This window comes from Lytechinus pictus, chromosome 14 (assembly GCF_037042905.1).
Source record: "Lytechinus pictus isolate F3 Inbred chromosome 14, Lp3.0, whole genome shotgun sequence".
Taxonomy (NCBI): Eukaryota; Metazoa; Echinodermata; class Echinoidea; order Temnopleuroida; family Toxopneustidae; genus Lytechinus; species Lytechinus pictus.
The window spans coordinates 20,356,239-20,369,224 of NC_087258.1; positions in this window are offsets into that span (position 1 = coordinate 20,356,239).

A 12,986-nucleotide genomic window follows, 5' to 3' on the forward strand; every position below is an offset into this window, starting at 1 on the left:
CAACATAACATATATGAAAATACGTGTAGTACATAATAGAAAAATTATTGAATGACAATACTGGAAAAGTGTAAATCCCTGGCAAATATGTGTAGTATGAATACTGGTATCTGAATAAGTCATCAGAGTTGTTGAATCAATATATTTATACATATTGATTTATATACTTATACATTTAACTTCTCAAAGGAACTTGCTGGCTACACTGCAATTGTATTCACAAGTCATCAATACAAACAATGAACATAAAATATGAATACTATATTTAAGACATGAGTTTTTGATAAAATGAATATTGACACTGTTATGAGAAACAAAAGACTTTAAGAAAGTTTGGCACATCAAAATCTTTCAATAGGACATGCTATTCAATTCACCATTATCAACTGCTTTGTGTACAATTTGAAATAGCTCACATATATACAGTTTAAAAATTTTTTTTTTAAGGGTTAAGGGCAATTAAAAAAAAATGAATTACGTTCATCAAATAAAAACAATACAATAAGAGCATGATTTTTATATTTACGGGTGATTAGCTATCAGTTCAATGTCCTTGTTCATCCAGTTTGTCCATGTAAAGTCAGTCGACGTCCATCAATCCGTCTGTGTCTAGTCAAGGTCAGTCTGCGTCCCCGTCTTGTCCTTGTCCGCCAGCATCGTCAGGTCGGTTTGCGTGACATTATGCGGATATCAACCGTATTCAGATTATTGTCGGAAAAGCGGCATCCATTAATGTTTTGGATCAGATTGAACGAAAATATTTCAGAAACATCCAATTCAAGGAAATACATGTACTTATGCATTTACTCCCTCATTGTTTGACACAGCTTGAGTACACATAAACAAGCCAGTAAAATGAACAAGAAATGCATAAAGGCATCCATGACTAAATACCCCGAGCTTTGTCAAATGACAACAAACAAAAATCATTACATGTCACTTTCAAAAACTGAAATAAAGTATAAAAGGGAGCCTAAAAACAGTCACAGTTCTTAAAGGAGAATGAAACTCTTGGAGCAAGTTAGCTTTTGTGAAAGCAGAAAAATCAAAGAATAAGATCAACAACAGTTTGAGTAAAATGGGACTAGCAATAGAAGAGTTATGAGCATTTGAATGTCGAGATCACTAATGCTATGGAGATCCTCCCATTGGCAATGCGACCAAGATCTATGATGTCACAGATGAACAACTCTCCCCTTTTGGACGCTGAAAATATACCCCAAAACATCTCTTTTTGCTCATTCTAATCATATGACAAACGATTCATCAATGATATAATGTTGTGAAACCTTTGTACTTGTCCTCTCATAAAGAGAACACCTCACATTGTGATAGACTCTATAAAAGTGAGAATATAAGTGAAATAAGTACTAAAGTAATGAGGGAGTTGTACGTGTGTGACATCACAGATCTTGGTCGCATTGCCAATGGGAGGATCTACATGGCATTAGTGATCTCAATATTCAAATGCTCATAATTTTCTTATTATTCATTCAATCTTCCTCAAACTTTCAACAATATGTTTCTTTGATTTTTCTCTTTGATATGGATTCAGCTGGTTTCAAGGGTTTCATTCTCCTTTAATTACTTAGAGTTGTTTGAATCAACAAAATCATAATTGTACAAAATTTGAATGGACATTGAATTTTATCCATTTACATGTACACTAAATGAACACGGTGTGCCTACATACAAATTGTCAGTATTGTCATTAAATGCAAACTAAATTGTATGAACAATTTAATATGACATAAGTAGAAATAGATCAATGATAATTTTACAACCATATTACATAGAAAATATACATAACTACTGAATAAGATCTTTCCCATGAAGCGTCCTCCCGAAAAAATCACATGGTTTCCTGCTGGGTCTGAAAATCAAATCGATTTCCTATTCCACGAGCAAATCTGCATCCTGAAGCGAAATCCGCGACGAATTGGAGCATTCTGGCCCAGTGGATTAGTCTTCTGACTTTGAAACAGAGGGTCGTGGGTTCAAATCCCAGCCATGGCGTAATTTCCTTCAGCAAGAAATTTATCTACATTGTGCTGCACTCAACCCATGTGAGGTGAATGAGTACCTGGCAGGATTAATCAATCTTTAAATGCACTGAGCGCTGAAAGGCAGCTCGAGCTAAAGCCGGGGTAATAATAATAATAAACAATGCGCCTCGGAATATTTCTATATAGATGGCTCTATATAAATGCCTATTATTATTAATTAATTTAATGTTGCCTTCAGGTGTGAAGTCTTCAAGAGGCTGCCTCTTCTTCAGCCAAAAGGTAACTGTTTGGCACAACATATTATAAAGCAAAGTCCCCCTGCTGATCGAAGATTGGCTCATCCCATCCTTTACCTAACAAACTATTTAACTGATAATGATTTCAAAGTCAAGTGAGACTTGATTTTGTGGAAATCACGACAATAACATGTCAATTCATTCAATACATTTTATGGTACAGGTAATTCTATATTTGCAACGCTATCAAATTTGCATTGACCATGGAGATTTTCTTTTATGGTCGGTGTTAGCTGTTCAAAGAAAAATAATTTCTGTTCTTCTGTGTCGTGGATGTATGAGTCCGGAATGTCAATTATATCAGATGCCTCTCTCCATGAATCATACTATGAAGAGCACCACTCCGTGTCCGTGTCGTGAACTTTGACAAAGAGTTTTTCATCTATAAATTTCGATTCAAGTACCTCTAAAGGATACAATTTTTTTAGAAGACCACTTCATTCTGGGTGCATTTTCATTGACTTTAATACGATGGTCCACTATGTACATGTAATACATTGTAATCATGCCGTTTTCGTTGCCTGCAACTCTTGCGCAGGGTAGACATCATTCACACTCCTAAGTGCCATAAATTCAAAATGAAGTTTTGTTGTACTTGTGTTGTGCTGTTAAAGCCCTGTTGTGATTAAAAAAGAAAAATTAATTCGACAGCTGAATACTACACACGCAAAAACAAAATAAAAAATATAGATCTAGGTCTAATCGATTCCCCAAAACTTTCAAATTGATTAATAAAGTTAGTATGAATTTGAGCAATTTTCATTAGTTTAATTAAGTCTAACTTAGTCTGGTAAAACATCTAATATTGACAAGACTATAGAATTGTCCATTAAACCCTACAGGCTACAATACATAATTGTCATTGCGGAAAATAGGGGGGGAAGATTTCCATCACTAATACATCAAGCGTGCATTTCAACCTGCTTGAAGATTCAGATGCAGCATTCCGGTGATCTGCAAGAGATGTTGATGATGATAACATAGTTTACTGTGCTGTGGCTTATTACTGTCTATTGTGGAATATGACTCTTCATATTTTGCATTACTGGTGCAATGTGCAGGAATGTCCTCTTCTTCGATGCCTAACTCTTTCAAGACATGAGAACAAAGTTTCCCATACCTCCGATGCAATTATGCTGCTAAGAAAATTGTAACGAACACCATAGCCATGAAAATTAAAATGTACATTACAATCCTTCACAATCTGTGCCGCAACTTCTTCAGGAAATCCACATCCAATGTCTGCTCCACTGTACACATGCCCTTCATGTTCTTGCAGGAGACTCCTCCTGTACTCATCGAGGGAACGGTCTAGCTTGGTGACTTGAGCAGGAGATGCAATAAGGAGAGGAAGTTCTTCAGCATGCTCCTTCATTGCCACAGCTTCTTGAAGAACTATCTCCAGAATGATGGTCGATCCCTGCATCTGGATCCTTCGCAAGTACATGATGGTGCACAGGTGTCACCGCAGTCATGATATTCTAATGCACTTTTTTTCCCTTCCCCAAATACCCTCCTTATCGTGGCTAGACAACATTCTTTACCTCCTAGAAAGTCTTTCATGTAATTTTGACATTAGATTAGGCTCTTCAACTTCGTCAGTACTGGTGCACTGTGGATGAACGTCCTCTTCTTCGATGCCTACTCTTTCAAGACATGAGCACAAAATTTCCCATACCTCCGATGCAATTTTGCTGCTGTGAAAATGTTAACGAACACCAAAGCCATGAAAATTAAAATGTACATTACAATCCTTCACAATCTGTGCCGCAACTTCTTCAGGAAATCCACATGCAATGTCTGCTCCACTATACACATGCTCTTCATGTTCTTGCAGGAGACTCCTCCTATACTCATCAAGGGCACTTGAGCAGGAGATGCAAAAGGAGAGGAAGTTCTTCAGCATGCTCCTTCATTTCCACAGCTTCTTGAAGTGATATCTCCAGGAATAATGGTCGAGCACTGCATCTGGATCCATCGCAAGTACATGACGATGCAAAGATGTCACAGCAGTCATGAACTTGTAATGCATTTTCGTTTCCCTTCCCCAAATACCCTCCTTATCGTGGCTCGACGGCATTCTTTGCCTCCAAGACAGTCTTTCATTGTGCTGCTCAAACTTCTTCCTGTGATGTCTCCAGGATACTGCAGGGTGACAACCACACTCTGTTTTCCTTCTCGTCCAATACGACCACTCATCTGCATATAATCATCTAAGTCAGGTGTGCGCCCACAGGTAACTGTTCTGTAAACCTGCAATAGGTCCACTCCCATGCCATACGCCATCGTTGCCACTAGGATTCTCACTTCTCCTGCTGGATCCCCCAAACTGTCAATTATTTGCTCTTGCACGTCTGTCTCTGTATTGATATGGTACATCTGTACGAATTGATGATGACTCGAAGAAAGTAAGTCCCTGAACATGGCAAATAAGTCGCTTACAACTCTCCTAGATTGGCAATAAATAATTGTGCGCTCGGTGTCGATGCCATTCTCCTGCACCTCTTTTGCCATCCACTCAAAAATCTTGTCAAAGTCCTTTGTTTTTTAATGGAGACAAACATGCTTGCTGTTGCTCCTCTTTGGAGACATACTGTATCAAGAAACTAAAATTTGCATTAGTATCAGTATCAACGTAAACAGAATGAATACTTAGTGAAGGATCTTCATGTACTATATTCAATTATACCTTTTGCTTGTTTCTGTGAAAGTCTCCAGGGCCCTCTTCCGCATCTCAACCCCGTCTTTGATCTTCAACTCCTCCCTCTTCTGCATTTCACTGTGGATATCCTTAGTTTCCTGTTCCTTCTCAAGGATATCTTCGACGATATTGTTCATTTCCTCTTCTTCAGGAGTCAATTCAGGCGCAATTCCACTCGCCTTCAGTTCCTCTCTGTTCTTCTTGTTAATTTGGGTTTTGATTAAATTGAATCTGTCCCTAACTGATTGTTTGCTTACAGTAATTTCATGTTTTACCAGATTTTCAGCAACCTCCTCCCACACCTTTCCTTTCTCTTTAGTTCTTTGCCGATGTTGAAAACGAAAGGTCTTAAATGTTGGGTTCATTGGCTCTGCTCAGCTGATCCGACACCAACGACTTCAGAGGCATGACAACAATCGCCAATGATCTGTCCTCACTATTATCAAGCACTCTATCCTCCGTGTCCTCGGAGTGACTGCGAATAAAATCTACACAGATCGGTGCTGCTTGGAAAGTCAAACTTTTGCCAAAGCCAGTAGCAAACTTACAAATGAATCATGTACTTGCAGAAACAATACTGTGCTGTGGCTTATCACTGTCTACTGTGGATTGCGTAGGGAGACTAGGGACTTTATGTACAGTGCTCTCCTGGCAGTGGCGAGCATCAGGTGGTTTTCGTGTTGTTTGTTTCTGTAACATTAAATAAAAGAAGAAAATAATTTTCTAACATTCCTTGTATTTTAAATACAGAACAATTGAGCTCTCAATCGGTCATCCAGGATAAAAGTTGCAATATGAAATGAGATCAGAAAGAACAAATAATATTTAAATTATAAATAGGATGCTTTAAAATACATTGTAACAATACATTTGATTATTTTGCTATATTACAATAATGTAAACCATTCAGATTTATTCGTTATAATCAGACATAATGATTAATGGACATAAGTGTCTTGCATTTACATGACTAACATTCATTTCAATTGAATATTTTTGAGAAATTATTCATTTTTTTGTAAATTTTTCTGTCTACACGGTATGTCAAATTTGGTACCAATTGCTGATTGGTGTTTTTGTTGATTGAAAATCATTTCATAGCCAAAATTCATTAACAAATATTCTCTTATCACAAAGTAAAGCGAAATTGAAGAAGTATATTAAAAATGAATAGCATTAAAATAATAATGATAATATTTTAAAGCAACTATTACCTACGAAACATAATTCCATTCTCTCAAATCTTTCACATCTCTATTAGTGTATGCCTCACACTGTGCCATCATACATTAAACAGATCCAGTACCTTTTATTTTAAGACAAGACTTCAGAAAATAATATATGAGTATGAGTAGTGTCAAGCCAGGTTAACAAAATCGCAGAGTTGATGGTCCCAACATGGCCGCCATGCTCGCTACCATGGCATCAGTTTTGATCGGCCAATCAGCATGCAGCCTCCCGTCCATTAGTAGAGGTCAGTTAGTCTGCAGGCACAGACCCTGATTGAAACTTTGATCAAGTGTGTCTCTATGCAAAGACTAGCACATACAATTTTGCTGTAATGCTGTTTCAATTCAGGGCCTTCAGTACACAAGGTATGAGTAGGCTGCAATTCAGACCTTTTATAACTCAAGTGAATGGTTTGCACAGGAGACAAGAGGTCAGTCCTGTATAGCAAGATTACTGCTGAAAGACATTGGGTGATTTCAAGTCCGGTGTTGGCCTTGGTGTTGGTGTTGAAATTTGGATTGCTTCCCCTAGATCCAAAACTTATTCAGAGTTTGTAAAACTGATCCAGATCACATTAGTAACACCTCAACAACTCGTGAGTGACTTTTCAGGACCATCTTCATTTTATGTTTGGTGTTATAATCATGTAAAAATTGACCTAACACCAACACCAAAAGGTCAACACTGAACTTGAAATCACCCATTGCAGTCTTTTGACAAGTTGTTGCATTTAATTGTAATGTGGACAAATTAATGAAGATTTGATTGTGCAATGAATGTGCAATATTGTAATATTAATTTTTAGGGGCTCTATCTCAAGAACAAGTACTGTTTGGAGTCTTGCATCTAAATATCGTAACCTTGGACAATGTATGAGTTTGGCAAGCTTCAGTGCCCTTTTCCCAGTAGTGGCCTTGGTGAAGCCTGGCTTACACCTTTGCGTTGTGGGTTGCGTTCAGGTGCGGACTGCCTGAACGTAGGCAAATGCGACATGACACAATGAAATAAGCTAATACGAGGTCAATGCTCATACTAATGCAGGAGGCCTTGCGTTCTAGCTCGAATGTAATGTAAGCAAACGCAACCAAAATTTATATGAGTAAAGACGAGCAAGAACGAGCAACTTTGAGCAGCTAAGGCAGGCTTTAACGCAGCATTAGTGCCTGATTTACCTCGAATTACCTCACTTTAGCTTGCATCACCTCACTTTATTGTGTGTATCTTGGTACAAGTTGCGCATTGCTTTTTCCGGCTAATGCAGTGATTTGCAGCCCAAAACTTAAAGATGTAGATGTGAGCCAGGCTTTACATACATTAGTGTTATCATGGACCTATGAAAAGATGGACGATTAACGCGAGCATTTCTTTGACCCAATGATAGTCACCGTCACCTGGTTATGCGCATCTTAATGAGAACATACAGGTGTTGTAACAATAGCAATTACCATGACTACCAAGGGTATCTGATCACTCAAAGACGGAACAGTTTCCCGGTCTTGACTTTTGTTGGCTGATCCCCTGTTTCAGTATGTGCCTTTCAGTCAATTTGCTTCATATATGGATCAGCAAACTTGAGAAGCAGACGATTTTTATTATATAAAATATGATATTATTCGATCCGCTAACTACCGCTCACATATAAGGACCTCAATAACATTGAAAGATACACGATCTACACATGTTATGTGCCACGTATATCTGGAATATTATGGAGAAACTTGGGAAAATTGAATTTTAAATGGTAAACAATCAATCACAATATTGCCTCTATATTAAAATATGCAGACATTTCCCCAAATAAAACACATGGAACTAAGATTAACAAAGGTAAACAAAAACTGCACATCGATTATCCATTATTTCATTGATTTTCTATCAACTGCGCATATAATTTGTGAAATATAAATGTCCAATAACGAACTAATTCAGTCCCTTCTCACGGTGACGATCATAGGACCAAAGAAGACTAGTATGAAGAGAATGTTATTCAGATGACAATTACCGTCACCTGTTAGTGAATTCATTATCTAAGCGATGAATGTCCATCTCTTCATAGGTCCATGGTGTTATGGAGGAATTTTATTAAGCAGTATTTGAATGAAAAGGACTGGACGTTTAATTAGATTGTTAAATATATGTAAAGAATAAAGTCCTTGGCAATTAAGGTGCAGAATACCCTTCAAATGTGACCAAGAAATAATCACCAATATGCTGACAATTTGCTAGTAATTAAGCATTACAGTACCATAAAATATAATTTATTTATTTTTTAAACACAAATACTGTATTGTGACACCATTTGAACAGGAAGTAAAGCTTTTGGTTAAATCTTGAGTGCTAGAAAGTATAAGAAAAGTGATGCTTTTTTTTCATTTGGAACTAATGGTACATTTTTCTAACGGATCAGGGATCGTGTGAGGAACAGGTTTATTTGTCTGAAAGGTCCAATGTTTTACTTTCTTATAAAATTGTGAGGGCTATTTAGGGCTATCATATATTAATATATGTATTCTTAATCCATTGTGAGACTGCTGTATAAAATCAATAAACTTAGGAGCATTTTGTGAAGCACCGTTCTCAACTTTCACTGCCATATTCCCAGCTCCAAAATATTTTGAGTGGGGAGTGGAATCCTTTTGTGTGTGTGTTCTGCCAAACCAATATACCAGTTCGTAGTTACTTCATGTACAATTTTGGTCAAATGACCTTTCATTTCTCTCATTATGATAGGCAGATTTCAAAGCAAGATATTACGTAAGCATGCCTTACATAGCAGTATAAAGAAATTGAATAGACCAGGTGACTAGAATTGCACACCAATGAACACTCTATGAAGGTATTGTTGCATTTCTTCTTCGAATGCATTTTATAGCATGTTGTACAATGTACTTGGCAAACTGTGAAATACCAGTCGTTCGTTGACGCATTGTTGTTGTTGTTTTTTTTTATAAATGAAAAACACGATGCAAAAGAATATATGAATAATCAAGACATCAAAGTTGGTGCTTATCTCATTAAATTCTAAACCACCATGTCACTTTAGTACCAATGACCTTCCTCTGATCATGCGCAGAGTGGAACTACGAACTGGCTTATTGCTTCCATATCAAATCCACTTACCTGTACGGTTGAGACTATATTGGCGTTGATTCGGCAAACTCATAACCATGATAACTAGGGCTAAGTCTGTTTTGGAGGCTTTGAATCGGACTAAAAATCTTGGACTTGTAATTTTTGCCTCAATTTTTTTTTATATGAAAAAGAGAACTTTGAAAAATCGTTCAAGGCGAGACTTTGAACCTGCGTCAATGACCTTGACTGCAGTGAACTCATAATAGCCCATTGTTTTACCGATCGCACCATCAGTACCAGACGAGCTGGTCGACACGTTGTAAAGTACGCTATATTCTGTTCCATGAATATTCATGAGGCATGGTCTGCAGAATCAACGCCAATATCGTTTTAACCAACTTGTACACACTACGAGGCAATGTTAAGTCTGTGTCCAAGTCTTCATGAAAAAAAATATTAAAGTTTTAATATTTGAAAAGTTTTGTCTGTGGTCTGTGCTGCTAAGTGGATTGCAGTGATTCGTGTGGGTGTGACTTTTATCAATATGTATGGGTTTATGATGCTTCCACTTGGGCTTTGCAATTTGCCATTGATTTCTGAAATATCATTTTGTGTTGATACCAAAGCATATATATCACATACATGTTAAAAGGATAGTACAGATGTAGTGAAATTAGATTTGCTTGTTGTGATGCACATGTTTGTTGACAAATCCTCTGCAGCACTTTCACAGTGTTCAGTACAGATATCAGCCTGAGATTTAACTGTGGAGTGTTTCGGAGAGCAAAATATGGGTGAGAAAAATGGTACTTTGAATTTGATAGACATGCATTCAGCAGTAGAAACACAAAATACTTGTAATTGTACAGAAATATAGCAAAGGAAGAACAATTGGTTTATCACAAATTACTGTAATTATACAGAAATATTGCGAAAGGAGAACATTTAATTTATTATCTCTGGTTCAGATAGATATCTTATAACAAACTGATCAAAGTCAATAAAAACTTATAATCATGTTAAATTTTGCCATCATAGTTACTACCACTGAAACGTGGCTCAGGAACTACTGCATGGAAATGAAGCTTTCTGCAGTTATGACTATGTCAAGTTATCAAAATATTTCATGCAATGGAACCCAATACAAATTAAAACATGCGGGGACTGCACATCGAGATTTATTCAGCTAAAAGAAACTTTACAGTTGTGCTTGTGACATCAAATTTTATGATTAATTAATGAGAATTGTATTGATCTACTGATCCTCTGACAGCATGTTTCTTTCATATCCAGCATCTCTTTTTCGATTGGTCATTAACACCCCTTTAAAAGGGTGCTCAATCAGCACTTGCAAGTTTGTATAGTGATTTCACTTTAAGTGCTGATTTTCAGCTCTCATGGTGCTTAATGTAACACTTCACGTGCAGTTTTTTGCACTTCTAGTGCTGCAAATCCGCACTCATAATGCAGTCATTACACCAATTCCTATAGTGTTCTTTTACCTCTTTCTTTTCAGAGTGTACTTATACTCTTATTAGTCTACTCCCACAATGGATCCATGCTGATATGAGAGTTGTTTATTTCATTTAAATGAATGGATAGGTGTTGTTAAATCCCACATTTTTCTCCTTAGAAATTTGAGAATTTTTCTATAATCCTTTCACGAACTGTTGTGATTTACATAATAACATTGTATTCTGCAAAGAATATTCATTTTATACTGTGTAAGTTTGTTGGTGATGGTAGTGAATTTAATTCAGGTTAACTTATAACATTCTGTTCCTTGAAGTGCTATATTTATTTTAAAGGAAGGAGATTGAAAAGCATTCAAGTAAATATCGGAGTGTACTATAAGCTATTACTTTTGCTCTAATACCAAAGTTTATGTGCCTGTGTATGTTCTGATATTATCAGTTAGTGATCCATATCATTTTATTTCATTGTAAATGTACATAAGAGTTATATGGTATATCATGAAAGTATTGATCATAGCCAAAGAAGTTATCTATCTCTTTATTACAGTGTCAAGCAGTAGCGTGATGAACCAAACGTTTTGAGGGAGGCAAACATAGCGTATGATATGGGGCAATATTTCTAAACGTATGTGAGGAAGCAAAGTGAGGGAGGAAAAAAATGACTTTTTCTAATACAAGAATATAATTTTTTGATAGATTTTGACATAATATTCAGGAAAATAATATGATATTTCACCCCGTTTCCTTTCCTTTGCTCCCTTTTTTTCTTGATCGTGAAAGTTTTGGGAGTCAAGGTTACACCATAGCCCCCCCCCCCCCCCATCTGTATGCCAGTGTTGTGAAGATAAGTATTGTGAGATTAAACAAGGGCGGTACCTACGTATTTTGATAGGGGGGCTAGTCAAGATGAACTAGAGGTTACACAGAGCTGGGGCAACATAGAGTTACTCGATCCAGATATCTCTTTTGATGCCCTTCCATATTCCCTCATCCTTATTTGGTAAATTTTCACCTTTTTTTTTTTACTATTTAAAAAATCATGGGGGCGGCAGTTGCCCCTTATCCCATGAGAGTAAAGGTAAGCATTTTATTTACGAGATCATGTTCAAAGTTCATGCCCATTAGAAGCACAAAGGTTGACTCTCTGAAGTAAAGGGAGAACAAATATTAAATCTATTCTAGTACACCCCCCCCCCCCCCGCTGACCCCGCCAAACGAAATTAGAGGAGGGTAAGAAACTGCCGTACGGAGGTCTTTAACTCTTTGCATACTGAATTAATTTTGGGGGGATAATAATGACCATTTTTTCCATGTTATTTTCTTTAATTCAAGATATCCATATTGCACCATCGACACTTATTATATGTATGTTATCCAAGAGCTATTGCCTTTTATTGGCTTAGCTAATTATTACTATTGTTGGATTTAATTGTACAAATGTGCAAAATTGCAACATCAGCGCGCAAAGGGTTAATTGTAGTAAACGAAAAAGCGTGATACATGTCAAACTTGTTTTTAAAGGACAAGTCCACCCCCAACAAAGAGTTGATTTGAATAAAAAGAGAAACAAATCCAACAGGCATAACACTGAAAATTTAATCAAAATTGGATGTAAAATAAGAAAGTTATAACATTTTAAAGTTTCGCTTAATTTCACAAAACAGTTATATGCACATCCTGGCTGGTATGCAAATGAGGAGACTATGACGTCATCCACTTACTATTTCTTTTGTATTTTATTACATGAAATATAAAATATTCTAATTTTTTCCTCATTGTCAAGTGATACAATGATTAATTTCTCCCTGAACATGTGGAATTAGCATTGTTTAATACTATGTCAAGTCAAGTTGGTCCTTATTGTCAAATCTATAAAAAATGAAATATTTTATAATTCAAACAATAAAAAACAAAGATAGTGAGTGATTGACATATTCGACTGAGTCACCTAGTTGTGAATATCACTGTTTTGTGAAAAATAAGGGAAACTTAAAAATGTCATAACTTTCTTATTTTACATCCGATTTTGATAATATTTTGAGCACTATGCTAGTTTCATTTTTCTCTATTTATTCAAGTCAGCATTTTCCTGGGGTGGACTTGACCTTTAAAGATTGGTTTTGCCAATTTATTTTCTATTTAATTGTCGGTTATTTATATATTTTAAATGTCCAATGACTGGTCAAATTGATCCTCGTTGATTAAG